At 36.4% G+C, this 8235-nt stretch overlaps 1 long non-coding RNA gene across 2 annotated transcripts; it reads right to left on the bottom strand.

The window, feature by feature from the left end:
• Positions 1-3400: 3400 nt before the first annotated feature.
• On the bottom strand, positions 3401-7916 carry LOC124380012. 2 transcript variants are annotated; one of them, XR_006924572.1, is made up of 3 exons: positions 4093-4716; positions 3889-3985; positions 3401-3614 (listed from the first exon to the last, which is right to left on the bottom strand). It is a non-coding gene; the product is annotated as an uncharacterized LOC124380012 (long non-coding RNA). The 2 variants fall into 2 exon arrangements; XR_006924571.1 differs by lacking the exons at positions 3889-3985; positions 4093-4716 and adding an exon at positions 7652-7916.
• Between the last annotated feature and the right edge of the window lie 319 nt (positions 7917-8235).

Genomic DNA, 8235 nt, shown 5'->3' with positions numbered 1-8235 from the left:
TACAGCAACCTTAAATTACTTAGACATCAGAAAATCATCCATAATAAATAAAGCAAAATAAATTCCCAGTCTAACAGTCTAAATAAAGTATTTTCATCACAAGCTCATTCACCCTCACAGACATTGTACATATAAGTAGCTATATAGAGTTTTCCAGATCATGCCCACATACCTGTAGTAGACAATGATGCAGTAGCAACTTCTTTCCATTTCTTCTGAGGTAAGTTCAAAATAAACACCCACTAAGGAAAAGAAAAAAAAATGAGATATAAACATATAAAACAAAATGCAACATTTAATTATATTCTCAGTGAAGAAAATCATTTAGTTTTTCATGATATCTAGAACTCGAAAACAGGATTTAGGAGAAAATTCATTACATTCTAAATATATGTATGTTATAATCCATTTCTTGCAATAAAAAAAATATTTTATAGATATATAAATACGATTTGTTGTGCACAAGCATGAACTTTGTCCATCTTTAGGAAAAAATCCTGAATTTTCCACATATTGAGAAGGTGAACAATTGATGGTAGAAGGAATTCGCTAAAGTTTGCTGAAAATAGGTAACAGTAAAGTAGATCACCTCTTTCAAAAAATAAAGATTAAATGTAAAACATTTACATTACATACACATCTGTATTACCTGAATGGGGTCTAAAAAATGTTAACTATTTAATTTTATTTTTCAATTTATTTCACTTTATTTAATCAATTACTCAATTTTGTAAATTACTTAAATTTGGTAAAAAATATTTACTGCATTTATTTGTATAAAATATAAAATATTTTATTTATATATATATATTTTTTTAAAGCAGGCATTTTATTCAAAATTGTTTAAAAATGTAAACTGTTCAGATGCTGATCACAAATGCTAATAATAATAATAATGCTAATAATAATAATAATGCTAATAATAATAATAAACTGCTGAAACAGTTCTACTTGGCCATCATTGAGTCAGTCCTGTGTAAATCAGACATCAAGAGGCTACAGTCTGATAGGATTATTGGTGCCCCACCGACCAATCTTCAAGATCGTCACTTATCCAGAGTGTAGAAAAAGAAAATCACTTTGGCTATGGAGCCCACACACTCAGCCCACTCTCTCTTCAAACTGTTGCCTTCTGGTCGGTGATACAGAGCTCCGTCCACCAGAACAGCCAGGCACAGAAACAATACAAAACCTCTACTCATCATGCACAATTCAAATTATCCATAACTACACATTGTCCATCATACCCGACACATTTATACATAGAATCCAATGGTCCATTTATATTCGGTCACATTATGTCTGTACTTCTCCTGCACTGGAAGAACCTGACGCCAAGTCAAATTACTTGTGTGTGTAAACCCATTTACTTGGTTTCAACATCTGTAATTGGATACACATGTCCCACAAGTCTGCGTGTCTAACCGACCATTATCTTTTGCAGTAAATTCTATTTTGCATGCATAACTTTAAATACTCTGAAATATCATTTTAAAAATTCAAATTAATTAAGTGTACCTGTGTAAAGCCGCCAGGTGATTCAAATTCTTCTTCTCCTACTTTGTGTTTATTTTCCAAGTCCCGCGCATTTCCACCTACTGGCTGGAGAGTGTAGTGCACATAATAACCCCGTTATCTTCAGTTATGGATTATATTCAGTACTATTCGAGCCTGAAACCATGACGTCATAATGCTAAGTGTTTCAGGTGTTGCTGAAGTGATGGAGGGAATTCATTTGGTGAGATTGGACCCTCCCCCCCACACACACACAAAGTTTCAGTTAGTCAGTCGTAAATAAAATGGATTCAGGGATTAAACTATCACCATACTTCATACAGACGTGGGAAAGTACTTGAATGTTTAGTAAAACTAGGACAGAAAAAGTTCAGCAATAACAGATGCATGGTTTTTTGCACTAAAATAAAAAGATTCATTTTCTGTTTGTGTACAGCAATTTGGCCTATAAATAAACCCTGTAAAACATCTAATAAAAACCTAATATTTCTTCGTAGATCTTGAACTTCAGCAACGAGATTCTCACACACACACACACACACACACACACACACACACACACACACACACACACACACTATATATATATATATATATATATACATATATACAAATAAATAAATAAATATAATATATGTAATGTGTGTGATTAGTACAGAATTAGAGGGGAAAAAGAGATTGAATACCTGATGACTATCTCACCAGGAACGATACTAAATAAACTTTATATAAAGCATTATACATTTACGGCATTTGGCAGACACTCTGAGCAATTTAGCAGTTGAGGGCAAAGGGCCTGGGGAGTGCCAGCTTGGGGGTGCTAGGATTTAAACTTGTGAACTTCTGATTCAACATGCAAGGTCTTAACCACTGAGTTGCCACCTTTCCCTAACACAGGTTAACTCACTGTGAATTGGCAAGAGATGTGGATATAAAAACATACATTTTATTAGAGATTAAAACGATTTTACAAAAACACAAAAAAATATTATTGCATAATAAAAGCAAATAGTGGTACCATCAACTGCCATGCGCCATGTGCTCCACCCTAAAACTTTTGAAATTAAAATATGTATTTTTGTACATTATTTAATGATTATTTTTTATTAATAATCGTCTTCTTTCGGCTTCTCCCATTAGGGGGCGCCACAGCAGATCATCCGTCTCCATACCCCCCCGTCCTCTACATCTGCCTCTTTCACACCAACTACCTGCATGTCTTCCCTCACCACATCCATAAACCTCCTCCTCGGTCTTCCTCTTTTCCTCCTTCCTGGTGTCTCCATCCTCAGCATTCTCCTACTGATATACCCCATGTCCCTCCTCTGCACATGTCCAAACCATCTCACCTCCCTCACCTTTTCTCCAAAACGTCCTACATGCGCTGTCCCTCTAATAAACTCATTTCTAATCCTGTCCCATCCTCGTCACTCCCAACGAAAACCTTAACATCTTCAGCTCTGCTACCTCCAGCGCCACCTCCTGTCTGTTACTCAATGCCACTGTCTCTAAACCATACATCATCTCAGGTCTCACCACAGTTCTATAATATTTGATATTATTATTTATGTAATGGTATGTTTGTTTTGCTGCTTTTGTCTCCCTATCTCATTAAAATTGGAATTTTATCTTTAAGGTGCTGCTGTTTGTCCCTGTGAACTAAGAGAGTCCTCAACCAGAGAAAATGTCTAAATAATAATTATAACAATAATCTATCTATCTATCTATCTATCTATCTATCTATCTATCTATCTATCTATCTATCTATCTATCTATCCAGGAGAAACATGTTAATATGAATAATGTTAAGGTTTATAATTGCAATAGACACATTCAACATCTTTAATTAAATAAACAAAAAACTATTCTCCTAAAGAAACAAGGATTCATTGATGTTTGTGTTTTATTTTCATGATGTTTGTTAATTAGATTGTTGATTTGGCTTATCTTTGGAACAGTCACTCTTTTAGCTACTCCTCCATCATTAGAACAGTCATCTTCAGTCATTGTGACCGGTGGTCATGTGGATCCAATCTATTTATCTGTGGCTTCCTCCTTGGTTTGTTGTTCTCTACAGTCATTTTTTATGTCTTTTGTATCTGTGAGGTTAAAAAGGGGGAAAACATGTTAATATGATTATTCCTTCTCTCACACACCCCTCTCACTCAAATGTATGTTAATGTAAAGCAGACCTGGGCAAACTACGGCCCGCGGGTCACACCCGGCCCTTTGTACGTCCCTATCTGGCCCGCGTGAGGCCAATCATAAATTACAGAGATGCACCGAAAATTTTCGGCCGAAATACCTAAATCACCGAAACAACACGGCAGAAACACAATTGTAATGACGAAAAATGGACCAGCACCATCTTACCTCAGTGACCTCATCACATCTCGCACTGCGCCACACTGTCTGAGATACCACTAGCAGTGGCGGCTGGCCAATAGAGGGCGCTAGGGCGCCGCCCTCCCTGAACCACACACGCAAAATTATAATCATAAAAATTATTTAAATGTATATTTGTATGATGTAATATATTAGAGATTCATCTGTTTAAAATATTTTTTTCACAATCACCATATGTCCTCTCTGTGTGCACCACTCAATTTTAGCTGAGGGGCAATCGAGAAATCGCCCAAAGGAGGCGGGTCTTTGTAGAATTTAGTCAAATGCCTATTCAATATATAAATATATTCAAGATGTGACAAAATTTAGCCAATCAGCCTCCTCAATTCTTATCTGCAATGGGCGATTTTTTTGTCGCCCCCAAACTGCTCAAATGAGGGCCTGGCCAGTAGTGGCACGATTTTCAATGAATGTTATGTGACAATGGCGGACTCAGGTGTAATTAGTTCCGGACACGAAAACTCTGTCAGAGACATTCCTGACTTCAATAAGAAAGTCATTGAGAAATTTGTCAATCAGAAGAAGAGGAGAGCAAAATTCCCGTACAAATAAGTAAATGCAGGTTTTTTCACCACATTGATTTTCTTCTATATGGTTATCCTCAGAGTCATGGAAGTATCCAGAATTTAACTGCGACTTGTAAATTAACTGTTCAGAGATGCTTTAACGAATAAACATGTGACCAGATGTTCTTAAACTGTGTCTGCATTTCAATAAATCATATTGCAGCGCTTGCTGAAATTGTTTGCTGTGCCAGTGTGCCACAGCCCCACTTAAGAAAATTTTCACCAGCCGCCACTGACCTCTAGTACTGCTCGACTGGTACCTCCAGAGGTAGGTACACTTCAAGGCTCTGCTCTGTTCTGGCACCGAGGTGGTGGAATGAACTTCCCCTAGATGTCCGTACAGCAGAGACCCTGACTATCTTCAAGCGACGACTGAAGACCTACCTCTTCCTGAAATACCTAAATGAGCACTTCCAAGCTTGTAGAATTTGAGTAATATTTATATTAAGTTTGTAATCTTGCGTACCAGTGTAGATTTATTCATTACTAGAGACTCAAAGCACTTTTGTACGTCGCTCTGGATAAGGGCGTCTGCTAAATGCCACAAATGTAAAATAAAAAAGCGCAGCAGCACACGGTTATCTGGATAAGAGCAACATGTCTGCGGTGTGCGGAGAGCAATGTGCAAAACATGCAATGCTGAAATTTCAAAAGGGGGTGTTTCTGCAAAGAGTTTCTCCACGTCGGGTTTAATTCATCACCTGAAATCCAAACATCCCGATTGCCATTCTAAATATGAGAAGAACGCGCCGCAGAAAAGTAAAGTCAATCCGAGCACGCGCACTCCGTCTGTAGAGGACGTATTTGAAAGGCAGGAAAGTTTTCCAGGGATGGTGCCAAGGCAAAAGGCATAACACAAAAAAATGAAACATTCCCGTGGATCCCAAAAATAATCATCATTATAATACAATATTATTTATTACAGGGCTCTTCTTAATGCTGTAGATTAGAACGTTCCGTTCAATTGAATGAGCTTCCAAACGTTCAGCGGTCAATTATTTTCGTTTAACAGACTGTTGCTAATAATAATCGACCCCTGCCTGTCTGTCAATACTATACATGGTAACAAATAAATAACAATAATTTATAATAGTAAATAAAATACTTTTCTAATTGATGTATTCCTTGAATTGCAATGCATTGATTTTAGTGAGGTTAGTACACACTCACAGCCATAAATGCAATGGTTCTAATAATTGACAATCTTTTCTTTCGGTTTTTCGGTTTTGGCCTTGGTTTCCTCATTTTTGGTTTTTGGTTTCGGCCAAGAATTTTCATTTCGGTGCATCCCTAAAATATTATCGTTGGTGTGGCCCTCTGACACAATTCAGGTATCTCATGTGGCCCCTTGTAAAAATTAATTGCCCACCCCTGGTGTCTCTGTTCATTTGTGCTCTAATATATATATATATATATATATATATATATATATATATATATATATATATATATATATATATATACTTTGAAACATCACTTTAATCGCACTGAATCTATATTTATTTAGATTACTTTTGTGTGACTGATTAACCATTTATTGTAGCTAGTATGAGTAACAAAATGTTTTTGTGTCCAGATTTGATTGAAATAATCATCCAAATATTAACAATCTTAACTTTGGCAAAAAGAAGTCTTTGATAATGTCTATATGCACACTATATTCCAAAAGAATTGGAAAATCTGCTGTTTCTAGCTATATGTGATTCTGCCCCAAATAGGTAGCACGAAGTTGGAGATCTTTAAATCTGGCAGCATTACATTTTTACTTCAACTAGGAGACCAAAATCTGTTCCAGCATAATCATTTTCCTGTGCTCAAAGCCAGCTATATAAATATATTGTTTGCATGGTTTGGGAAGATCTCCTGCTATAGAGCTCCAACATTATTGAACAACTTTGGGATGAATGTGAACACTGACTGCACCCCAGGAACCTCCTCACGTCACTTACATCACTACCTAACTTTATTAACCTTGTGGCTGAATGAACACAAATCCGACAGACTTGGAGAGAATTGTTGGTACCCTTCCATTAAAGAAGGAAACACCCACAAAGGTCGCTGAAACTGACAAAAATAAATAAATAAAATTAAAATTTGCTGAAAATTATCTAATAAAAATCAGACATTGCTTTAGAATTGTGGTTCAACATAAGCATTAAAAAACAAACTAATAAAATGTTTTGTCCCAATTTGCTCATATAATTGTTAGTCTTCTGTAAAGACTTTTGAGTGTGCTTGTGGAGATTTGTGCTCATTCAGACACAAGGTTGTTAATAAAGTCAGGTACTGATGTAGGTGAGGTGAGGAGGCCTGGGATGCAGTCAGCTTTCACATTCATCCCAAAGTTGTTTAGTAGGATTGGCTTCCACTCCAACTCATACTAAGCATATCCTCAAGCAGCTGGCTTTGTGCACAATGGAATTGTCGTGCTGGAACAGGTTTGGGTCTCCTAGATCAAGTGAAAGAAAAATGTAATTCTACTGCATCCAAAAGCATCAACTGTGTGCCTTCAGCTTTGTGATAACAGTTTGGGAACGAACTAAATGCTGGGAAAGTAAGGGGTCCCAAAACTTTTGTTTATACAGTGTAAATTTCAAAATAACCCACATTTTGATAAACTACATGTTATTTTAATTTATATTTTTTTCTTAGACACACGCTAAGATGCATGGGGAGGCAACAAGTCACATGTCCTCCTGTCAGAAACGGGGCCATTTAAACTTTTTTATTGGGACATTAATTAAGCTATCCATACCTTATTAACATTTATATACTCATTATTTACCTGCCTCAGGTGATCAATGCATAAATGGCCCACACAGTACACAAGCAGAGACAAAACAAAAAGGGACTTCACATCGATTTATTTGAAATGACACGTATATAGGAGGAAAGGGGCTCAAGAGTGAAGGCATTTGAATAGCTTTGTTTTGTTTTGTTTTTTTAAGTACTATAAATGACTCTTTTCTGAAAGGTAAATGGCGCAACCATCTGTTTCCCTGCAGACAGCAGACTATCCTCCAAGCGCGTGCACGGCGCTAGGCGCGTTCTCGCAATACTTATTGTCGAGCCCTTTATCATATTTCAGGTTTAGTGAAACACACTAACTAGGGTTTGTTTTTAAATAACATTTATTATTCAAAGAGTAATAAGAACATTTTTACCTGCTGACCCTTTCATGAATTTCTCCAAACGGCGCTTTGAGTTCGTTGTATTTTGTTCCCCAAGATTTTCACTAAACACGGTTTACAAATGATCTTGTTTTCCTTTACATCAAATGTAAAATCCAGATGACCGTTCTCTTTCTCCACGATATTTCAAAAGTTTAGTGCAGCATGTAGCAAGTGTGCGTGTAGCATTGCGGTTAAACCTCAGCTTGAAACTACAACTGCGGTTAAACCAGCCGCACTTTTATTTGTGTTGCGCGTCTAATCGTGCACTTACGGTATGGATGGTGGGCGCGTTCAAAATATAACGGCGTTTTCGTTATAAAAAAAAACAAAAAGACTTAAAAAAAGAAAAACCTCAGTGCATTTTGAATCATGTCCCACACACTTCAAACACTTACGAATTATTTAAAAGAATGAGCAAATCTATAAAAGAAAATGTTTTATATTTAGAGTGTTCTTATCTATTACTATATTAAATTGCAACTCATTTTATATTAGAGTTTTTGAGGAAAGTGAAAGCAAAATCACTCCAAACATCAGTGGATTTTTAACCATGTTCCACATTCAAACACTCATTA

Source organism: Silurus meridionalis, chromosome 26 (assembly GCF_014805685.1).
Source record: "Silurus meridionalis isolate SWU-2019-XX chromosome 26, ASM1480568v1, whole genome shotgun sequence".
Classification (NCBI taxonomy): domain Eukaryota; kingdom Metazoa; phylum Chordata; class Actinopteri; order Siluriformes; family Siluridae; genus Silurus; species Silurus meridionalis.
Note: the sequence above shows the minus strand (reverse complement) of the source record. Positions and strands in the feature narration are given on the sequence as shown.